The sequence below is a fragment of the Amaranthus tricolor genome, chromosome 11, assembly GCF_026212465.1.
Source record: "Amaranthus tricolor cultivar Red isolate AtriRed21 chromosome 11, ASM2621246v1, whole genome shotgun sequence".
In the NCBI taxonomy this organism is placed as follows: Eukaryota; Viridiplantae; Streptophyta; class Magnoliopsida; order Caryophyllales; family Amaranthaceae; genus Amaranthus; species Amaranthus tricolor.
Window position 1 is genome coordinate 21,090,477 of NC_080057.1, and position 11,408 is coordinate 21,101,884.

Consider the following 11,408-nt stretch of genomic DNA (forward strand, 5'->3'; position numbering starts at 1 on the left):
GACAGTTATATATATAAATTAATATTGTAATCTTGGAAATTATCAAGAATATAATGTACAGTATATTTTTCTAATTTACTCAATTTAACTATAAACAATGCTAGTCAAAAGATACTTTAATATTAGAAATATTGATCAAGATTAAATATTATATTATTTTTTTTAACTAATAATTAAATCAACTTTCTTTAAATATGACAGTTAGAATTTTCCAAACATTTTTAGTATAATGTATGATAACATTACCTAATTGCAACTATGGATTCATACTTTTGATTTGACTGAATCTCATATCATATGTTATATATTCAATCATGTTACCCCTACGAAAATTATAGTTTAATATGTAGCCTGTGACTAGTTGATAAATAATGAACTATAAATAATATTTACTTTTCGTTGATTTCATACCTAATTGCAGTTAGAAATAGTAGCGGTTGATAAAATATGTTACTAGTATGTTTAATGTAAATTAACTAAGACGTAACTGTTAGTTTTTTCGGCAGTTATTAGTTGTAGATTTGTAGCCGTTTAATTTGAAAGTTTCAAATGAAAGGGCATCGCCGTGAGATCATTTTTATTTTCAATTTCAAATTAATCGCTTATATTTCATTATTTATAATCTTGAAATGACTAATTATAACCTTAAAGTATAGTTATATATTTTTTTCGTTCCAAAATACTTGTACCAAATATATATTTTTGCGCAATTCAATGCGTTTGTCGAATCGTTTATATCTAGAGTAATACCTAACTAAAAATTAAAAAAATTAATATTATGAAAATATGCAACTCGAGAATAAAACATATCGAAAATATCCTGATGAATATTGTAAAAATTGGTTCGATGCAAGTAATATGGAACGGAAGAAGTAGCAATCACTTACGATATTAAAATGATCAATCAGAAAAATATCTTGATTATATGAGGTTTGTTTTATAGTGAGACAGTTTCATACAAGACATATCGAAAATAATAATTTTTTTTAAAAAAATAGGAGGAAATAAATGAAGAAGTATCCCACCGACAACACAAAATCACGTTCTCCATAAGAAAGAAGGGGAAGAGACCCAGCAAGGGTAGTTGCCTTCAAAATGGAAATGGTGGGGGCTTTCCAAACCAAAAATCTTTCATGTCTTTAGTGTTTACCACCCTATTCATTAATGCCATGTGACTGCCTCTCTCGTCATCACTTCTTTATTTTTTCTCTTTTCTTTTTCAATTTTTTATGCTTAATAAACTTAATAATACTCCTATAATAGTATAACTAATATTTATTTGAAAAAAATAAAGTTTAAAAAAATTATAGATGTTTCAAATCTAAAAATTCGAACTTTGAAATATTATTTAATAGAGATAATCTTAATTTTGAGACACCTAATTAAGTTATTAGTGTTCACTGATCACTGTAAAAGATAAAAATAAACGTAATGATCTTATTTTATTGGTTTATGTATATTTTTCTTCTAAAATTTGTTAAAAAGTTAGAATTTATAAATAACATTTTAAAGTTGAAATTTTAGAATAAAATTTCAAAAAAATTTAAATAATATCTCAAAGTTGAGATTTTTAAAACACAAACTCTTAAATGAAACTGTAACACCCCGGCCATTCGGACCGCTTGTGACTACTCATGAAGACTGTAGACTAGCCCCACAAACCAACACAAGTCTTTCCAGCGCACTTTGGCCTCACTCGTGCGCACCCGGGAAAACTTCCCAGGAGGTCACCCATCCTAAGATTGATCTCCACCAATCACGCTTAACTGTGGAGTTCTTAGCAAATGGGCTCCCTAGAAAAAAAGATGCACCTTGTTGATATGAGTAGTCTATCAATCCTTTTTCAAGCTAAATCTGGGGTATTACAGAAACGGTCCCATAGAGAGACAATCTGATCTCTTTTAGGCGGACTTAAGTATATTAGTTTATTAAAGTGATATTTATAATTTTAAAATTAATTTATTAGAAAAACAAATTAATTATATGGATTCGTCTCATGGTGAGATGATCTCATATATTTATATATTCTTTTAACAATTTTAAATAGTTTTTCTTATTGTGATTTCGGTTTCAATATAAAAGCTCAGGTTGATTTGATCTCTTCGTAGTGGTTGTGTTATAAGCTGCTTGCTGTATTATGATATGAGTTGTATGTGTCAATAATTACACTAAGATCATCTGGCAAGTATACAAGATGTAGAGAATACGTACTTCTACAGTGTTGGTAGGATCTGGAGTTATTACACATGATCTTTAGCAACATGGACTAGTAATGGCTAGCTCCCTTGGTTATTAGATTAAAAAATATTACGAAAATAGTAATGAAAATTTAATGTAAATTGAGTTGGAAAATCATTTAACAACATATATGATCACGCTTTAATTATATATATATATATATATATATATATATATATATATATATATATATATTAAAATATATAAATATTAAAAAGTTTTATTATTAAAAATTTTATGTAAATTTTGTAACTTACCTTAACATGTTTTTACTTTTGAGTTCAAAGGTCGTTGAGCTCTTGTTACTCAATATGAAACTCATTTGGTTGACACTGAAACTAAATTGTAATAAATATTTCTAAATTTTTAGCAGTTATTTCCTTCATAAAAATCGTAGGCAATTTTTTTTGCTCCGATACAAAAACAAATTTTAATTGACATATAAAAGTGGAATTATTAATGCTTAATTGATAATTAAATTTACATTATGGTGGGAATTTCTACTTCCAAGAGAATTTTCTTATTACAATGCTCGCCAAAAACTCTCAAACAAATTGATAATTCTAAAAATAAGCATTTCTTAAGCAACGGAAATTCCAAGGAAATTAAAAAACAACCAAGTGGCCTCTTTGGCTTTATACCCTCTCTTACCTTTTTTTTAAAAATTTGTTTTCCTCTTTGACTCTTTAATTATTATTGAAAAAGATTAAAATCACCTATTTCCCAAATTGTTTTTTCTCATCATTGTGAATTTGTGATTGCTTCGACTCTCAAAATTATATATTTTTAATTTGAAATTTTAGACTATTTTATGGAGTAGTATTTATAATTAAGAATGGAATTAAATTCCCGTGCATTATAAATTCCTATGAATATTTATTTTCAAGGTCAATTAAACGAGTTCATAGTAAATCTACAGGATTTTTATAGAATATACTGTCTTTCACCTTTTATAATTATTTTTAGCAAGTTCTAATTTTAATTGAAAAAACAAATAATTACTCCAAAAAATATGTTTAAAGCAATCGAAAGAAATTAAATTTATATAAGATCCACTTTTAATATTGCATTTCACTTTAATAAAGTCACATAAAGAGATAATATGGCCTTAGGAGTTAGAGGTATTATTGATACACAAGGTGACAAGACTTTGCGAGTTAATCAATGATTAAGAACACTAATTTTATTAAGAAATAGTGAATTAAGGATAGATTAAGAAAGACACATTTTGTTTGGGTGTTTTCTTTTGTTGGTTATATTAAAAATCTTTCTTTTAATGAAAAGCTTTTTAAATTGGTCAGTTGAGAAATTATCAATGCAATTTTATTAGTTCATTAATCTATAAAAGATTGCAAAAATGTTAAAAGTCTCTTAATTATTACTTATCATACAAAAATTAAAAAATAAATAAATCTCGTTCTAAAGTTAATTTCAAATTTGTAATACCATAAATTATAATAAAATACCAAGTAAAACATTATATTTCATAAGTACTTATAATATATAGTACTCCCTCCGAATCAATTTAATTGTCCCATTTTCTTATTTGGCAAAGTTTTTTTAGTTGTCCCATTTCTATTTTTATCAATCTCTTTTTACCTAAATATCATTAGTTCACACAAGTAATTACGAATATACCCTCATATACCTTACTTACCCAACTACCCTTCACTACTTAACCTTCACTATTTACCCTTTACTACTTACCCTTTTTAATAGATCTCACACCATCCTTAATAACCGTGTCCAATCAAATGGGACATCTAAATTGGTTCGGAGAGAGTATTAAACATGGTGCAAGATAGCCAACATAAAGAGAGAATATTTTAATGCAAAAATGACGATTAATAAAATAAAAGAGTTGAGTCCCATGATTGTAGTGAACTCGATCAATACTCTCTTTTTGGTAGTTTCACTCACTTTCACAGTTGGATCCAGATTTCGTTTCATGATTGCAGTATTTAATTGTATGATTAATGCCCTTAAATTAGCCGCTTAATAAAACGACTATACAAGTGATTTAGACATTAAATATTATTGTTTTTGGAAAACAATTCCTCATGAAAGTAACTTTTAAATGAAAAGTGTTACAAACTTAAAATACTTTATTTTCTTTTTCACTTAAAAAATTCATTTTCTGTTGTTAGGTTTAGTTTACATCAATAGAAATGTTAGTTTTAATTCTAAAAAATTAAGATTAACTATATGAACGAAATATCACTACAACATAATATATTTAGTGATATTTAATTTAAATATCACTACTTTAAATTTTTAATGGTACATTTTTATATAGTAGATTTAGTGACATTTATTAAATCTTTTAGTAGTATAATAAAAAATCATACGAAAACTTTTTGCGACATGAAGTAGGATCTAATAACATTTCTCATAACAATTACATATGTCACTAAAGGCCAAATAAAGTGTCAATTAATTATTTTTTAGTAGGACTTAAAATAAAAACCAATAAGTATATTACACCAAAAATATAATTAGTGACATTTTTTTGTCACTAAATATAATGTCGCGAAAAATTAATTTTGTTGTAGTGTATATCAATTTCAATTGTCATCTATATAGATTTCTCTTCTCGATACAGTATGATTTTCTACCATCCTAATTTGTAAGTTTAAACCTATATATCATTTTTCACTCATATTCTCCAAATCATCTTCAATCTTCCTCATAATCTTTTAACTCTCCCTAGCTTTTACTTTTAATCTTCTTTACCGGGTTGTCAATACTCCATTTTTACACATATTTTGTTATTACAAGAATAAAGTTATATTAAAAAATAAAATCTTGTATAGTTAAAAGTTATTTGTTGAAAACATTGTACAAGCTAGGCTGACTTTTTATTATTTTAAAGCTAAAATTTTCTTACATAATTAAAAGATGAATTATATATAGCCTATAACATTAAAAAAAAGTTTTTTTTTTTTTGTCAATATACCCTAGAATTTACCTCCAACCATACAAGCCCTGAAAATGATTGGTCTATTTTTCACACAAGGAATATAATAAGACGTATATACAAGAGGTCAAATGCTATAGTACTCACTTGAACCAAAACATACCTTTTACTAGTCATTGAAAGTAGAGTATATAAAACAGAACTAATTAATTCTATTAATAATTTTTATATTAACAATGTTCACAAATCACAAATAGTACCTTCTTCCATCCCTTAGAGTTTATCCAATTAATTAGAAACAATTCTCATATAAAATAATTAAAGATCGCAAATTTAAAAAAATGGAGTAGTATATTATTACTATCAAATTACCTTTCGCAATTCAAAAAAATTCCCATATTAAATAATCAAAGAACGCAAACTCAAAAAATTTTGTTCCTTAAAATTGTTCTCATTTGTTATTTTGGATAATTTAATTTTTTTGTTTTCCTAAAGAATTTTTTGTCTATATTACAGATTTTAGACACTATTAACCTTTTGTGTATATCCTCATTTCAATATTTTAATAATGTTTATGTTTTCTACTAATTTTATTTCAACATCTTTGAATAGGTGTGGTCTCTATATTTTTCCACTAACTTTATTTTAATATCTATTTAATGTTTATGGTCCTTACTTTTTCTTCATCGAATTTATAATATAAATTAATAAAATGATAAATCAACCATCTAAAAAATTTTATTTTTTTAATTCTCGTAAACTTTTTTCTTAGGAACAACTTTAAGAAACGGAGAAAGTAGCAATTACAATTGGTATTAAATTAGCACAAGATTTGATAATTAAAGTAAAATATAAGATTCCTCTGAACTGTTTAGGACAGATTGGATCTTCAGAATTAGTAAAACTTGTTTAAGTAGATTACTCAAAAGAAGCGTTGACTTCACAGTTCTCAAATCCCAGTATAGTAGCTAGCAACAAGCCAACTATACATGTTTGTGCGTTTACTTATTGCTTAATACTACAGAATTATTCTATTTATTACATCTGAAACATTTATTATACTGCGTGTATCCCAATTTTTTAAATGGATTAGACTATTAAAAAGCATGTCTAGTGGGTATCTTCATAAGAGTTCAGTGTTAGTTCTTTATATTTTATAGATATCAACTAAACTGAAAGAAATAAAATTTCTTATAGAGGGTTGATTAAACTTTAGGAAAAAGTGTTTAAAATAATTTAAGTTTTTATTGATTTTCCTATAATAATCTTAAATTTTTATTAATCATGAATAATCTCAACGTAACCTTTTACTTTTACAATTAGTCATTTTGCATAAAAAAATTAAAAACGTAAATACAAAATTTAAATAATAAAAATAATTTAAAAAATTGAAATTTAATTTTAAAAAATGGAATCAAGTAAGTTTATTTTTTATTTAACTTTTAATTTTTTTGTATTTTTGATTTTTTATTTTATTTTTCTTTTTTTATTGTGTGGAAATTAACTTGCAAAAACCTATCTTCATATTGGGAACAATGTTCTTGGGTAATTAACCCTAAAATTTGGATTATTCATGGTTAATCAAAAGTTGAGATTATTGTAAGAAAATCAATAAAAGGTTGAATTATTCCAGGTAAATTTTCCTAAACTTTAACATGTGTTTAGAAAAATAACAGAGACATCATCATCATTATTGTACCCGATGTATTCAATACATAGAAAATTATGATCAGAGACTGGGGAGGGATGGAAGGCAGCAACCCATAACCATAAAGAATGATGCGACCAAAGAGTCCCCCGGCTCGAGATTGATCCTCAAAATGATAGGTTCGTACAACAAAAAAGAAGTAAGTGAAACTAAATTCGCCATCTTACATAATACTGTACAAGCTTGGCCCTTAATCATTAAAATAATAGAGACGAACTCTATATATAATAATTTTCATTATAAATATAGACGTGTCATATAGAAGTAGTTCTTAATTGATGAAAAAACTAATTATAAATTTATAATAATTTACTTTATTAACCAGAAATTTTAGATACTAAAAGTCTTTTTGACTCTAAATCCTATGAAAATGACCTTGGTGTTCAAAACAACGCTATACGAGGGGAAGAAATTTTGGTTTTTGCCACTTTTTATCATTTTGTCACCCAAATTTGAACTCTTATTTTAGATCCTGTTTACTCTTGTTTTTCTATTTTTGGGATGAAAAATGTGGGTTTTATGCCCCTTTCTCTTGTACAAGAGTTTAACATATCATACTAATCTTCTCACCTCCTTTCATCTTAGTTTGTGGTCCTTTCTATAGTAGGTAACCTCTATTTTTAAGGTGACCATTAGACAAATATTTATCACCCCATTAAATATGCTTTTATTTTTTTTTTTTTTAATTTATGATTTTTTGCAAAAGTCATGTTATAGTATTGAAATGATAAATTGAGCAGTCTTATTAGTTAGTCATCTTCAATATTTTGAGTAAAATCAAATTAGTGGCAAGCCAACTATTAAGATGAGGCTAGGCAAGAAGTTAATATTGTATTTTTCCAAGGGGTCAAAATTCTAAAAATACTTTATAACTCATCATCAAAGAAAAAAATTAAGTTGAGGGGAGATCATGACCAATCCCAACCGCTCTAGCTCTGCCTCTTAATCAAATATGATAAAGGGAGGATAGTCAAAGAGAAAGATTAGGAGGAAAAACCTAGATAAAAATGAGTCTGAAAGATGGCATATCTTATTATTATTAAAAAATTTTGCGATTAGAAAGAGTCCCACAACAAACCTGCAAAAGAAAGCTGAATACTAAGAACACACCATAGGCACGATAAAAGCATGACAAAGCAAGGCAAGACATATATCGAAACTGACACATAAAAAAAGATATGTAAATGATATTCCTACATACACAACAGTACAAAAAATAATCACGATACTCCCTATTGTCAAAGATGCGAATACGACATCTCCAACTGGCTTTATCCCTAGTTAAGTCCTAATTGAGTTGCACTTCTCTTAGGACTTAATTAGGGATAAAATTAATTGGAAGAAGTTGTATTTGTATCCTAGCCCATAGGCAGTATATTTGTCATGATTATTATTTGTGCCTGTAGAAATGTGATTGTCATTTCTTAGGTCTACCACGACTTTTCTTTCCATCAATTGTAATGCTTTTCACCTTTCTCACAGGTGCATATATTGGTGCTCTTTCTTTACACATGCTCAAATTATCTCAATTTACTTTCGCATATATTTGCAAAAATGGGTGTAATCCAATAGCCTCTCTCTCAATATCTGGTTTCGAATCTTATAAATTCTAGTGTTTTCGCACATGTACCATAACATTTGCATCTGTGCTAAATTCCATTTTATGTTTATACATCTTCATAACTGCCACCCCAACACTTAAATGAGAGTGGGCAATAAGATTAGATTATAATTGTTGGAAAGACTAAAAAGAGGTAACAAACAAATAGAGGTAACAAACATCAAAAACTGTTGCTTCAAAATTTGTATGTTTATATGCATGATAAATCCACAACAAGAAAAAGAAAAAAGACGCAAATAATTGTGATATGAACCTAAAATTTGGGAAATACAAGAGGAGGCCCCAAATGGCCAAATCTTAAGGGAAAGACAAAATTCATCAAGCGTGCCAAAAATCACAACGTTAAACAGTTGAACTTCTATTTCTTTTAATTTTGGACTATATATTTATAAATCAATGGCACATTATAATTTTCCACTTTTTGTTTCCTACTTTTGGCTTTTAGCAATCTTACAATATTAGTGATGATGTATACAAAATTAGTTGTTAGATTTTTAAAAGAAATTAATTATTTTATAATGCTTTAACAATCAGCGTAATCTTTTAATTAAATTGATACTTTAATTTGGTATCAGAGCAACATGTGAAAGGACATAATAGTATATATAACATATTTATTTGACATTAACTATCAATGTTAGTTTTTAGTTAAATTGCATTTGAATTGAGTAATTTTGAATTTTTTACGTACTTTATTCAATGTGTTATATCAACTTGGTTTTATACATGGTGGATAAATTGGTAAAAGAGTGTAAATTGATAGCAACATTTCAAAATACTATTTATTTCCTTTTGATGTTGTAATAATCTTGTCATTTATTTATTTATATGATTTTTTTACGTTGATTTTACATTCTCCCTTGGCTTCATCTCCAACTCATTATTATTAATGTCTTTGTATCATTTTATACAATTTACAGCAAATTAATAAAATAACTTCTATTGATTTCAGCTAAATCAATTAAAGAAATTAGGATAAATAGTAAAAATGACTAAGTTTTTTTTAAAAGAAAATCAAAGAAAAAAATGGAAGAATACCAATAATGAATGGGTCGTAGATACAGAAGGTTGAAAATAAAAGAAATAATATGTGTGCAGTGTTGAGCTAGGAAGGGTACAAAAATAGTTAATACTAGAGGTTGTAGGCTGTCGTACGTAATACTCGGTCCCTTTAAATCAGGAAAAAATAAAATAATTTTAAAAAATATAGATATTTGATAATAAATAGAAAATTAAATAATATGTATAAACAAAAGAAGAAAGAAAAATTGTTGTGAATAATCTGTTTTTTTTCCAATTTTCCTATGATATTTCTACTTATTGATTAACTATGAATAATCCGACCTTAAAAGGATCTTTGCTTTGGTTACATTAGGTTACCTACTACTTGTTGAAGAAGTCATTTTGAATTAGAAAAAGGAAAATTTAATTTTAAATTCCACTTTTTGCTAAATCCGACTTTTATACTGTGTTTTCTTTTAAAGTACTGACTTCATTAAGTTACTTGCAAAATTCATCAATAAACAAATTAAGAACCAAAAGGTCAGATTTAAAAAAAAAATACAGTATAAAGGTTAAATTTTTAAAAAATAATCAAAAGATGAAATTTTTAAAAGATAACGAGCAAAAGGTAGAGTTTTCAAAATTAAATTTTTCTTAGAAAAATGATGAATTACAATTAAAAATTTTTTTTAAAAATATATACCCCTTAACAATTTAGCCCCACTGCCACCCCTCCCTCTTACCGGAGACACCACCACGCAGCCACTACCGCCGCCGCCAATTGCTTTTCTTTAGTGGCGCACAACCCTACCCACAAAATTACAGGTCCCAAAACCCTTTTACAACCCAGGCCCAAGACCTAGTCGCACCACATTCTGATTCAACTCATCACCACCTTCAAACCTTTAAGATTTTCAAGTGGGTTAAAGATGATATATTCATCTGGGTTTACTTCATCAAGAAGGCCATGTCAATGTCAGAATATTTTGTCTAAGAAGGAGAGAAATGAAATTGGTTTTGGGAATATAGAAAAAAGGGAATTGTGGATTGAGAGTGAAGAAGAAGAGGTTGTGATGGTTGATAATGGAGTTGTCACCATTTAAAAACATGAGATTTAATGAAAAAAAATTAGGGCCTGAATTAATCACTGTAGCGAGAGGGAGGGGTGGGTAGCAGACTGGCAGTGAGGGTAGGGAGGAAAAGCGGTGGCTGGCCGGAGTGGGGATAGGCTGAGGTGGAGTGGTCGGGGTAGGGTAGATAGTGGTTACTATTTAATTTTATTTTATTTTAATTATTTTATTTTATATTTTTGTAATTTAGTGACTCAATAGTTGGAATTATTGTAGGAAAATCGCGAAAAATTCGGATTATTCAAGGTAATATTTCCAAAGAAAAATGATCAATCATTATCCATAAAAAAATAACGTAAAATGAATGAAATGAATCAAAATAACAAATGATATTAAATGAGCACAATAGAGTAGGTATACAGCTAACAGAAGGATCAGATCCAAATTTGATAACCCCATCGGGTATCGAATGATCCTTCGGAATCTTTAAGTACGCTGAGTTGGGATTGTTTCATGTCGATCCAAGTTTGATAACCCCATCGGGTATCGAATGATCCTTCGGAATCTTTAAGTACGCTGAGTTGGGATTGTTTCATGTCATCATTATATTTAGCTATAATATTTGATAACCCCATCGGGTATCGAATGATCCTTCGAAATCTTTAAGTACGCTGAGTTGGGATTGTTTCATGTCATCATTATATTTAGCTATATTGTAAATAATTAAATAGTGAAGGTTTTTTATGATTTATGTAGTAAAATTAAAACGATTGACGTAATATACTCTAGTAATATGTTTATTGATTAGCAAGAACAAAGCGAACTATTACTTACGATTTAAAATTTTTATAG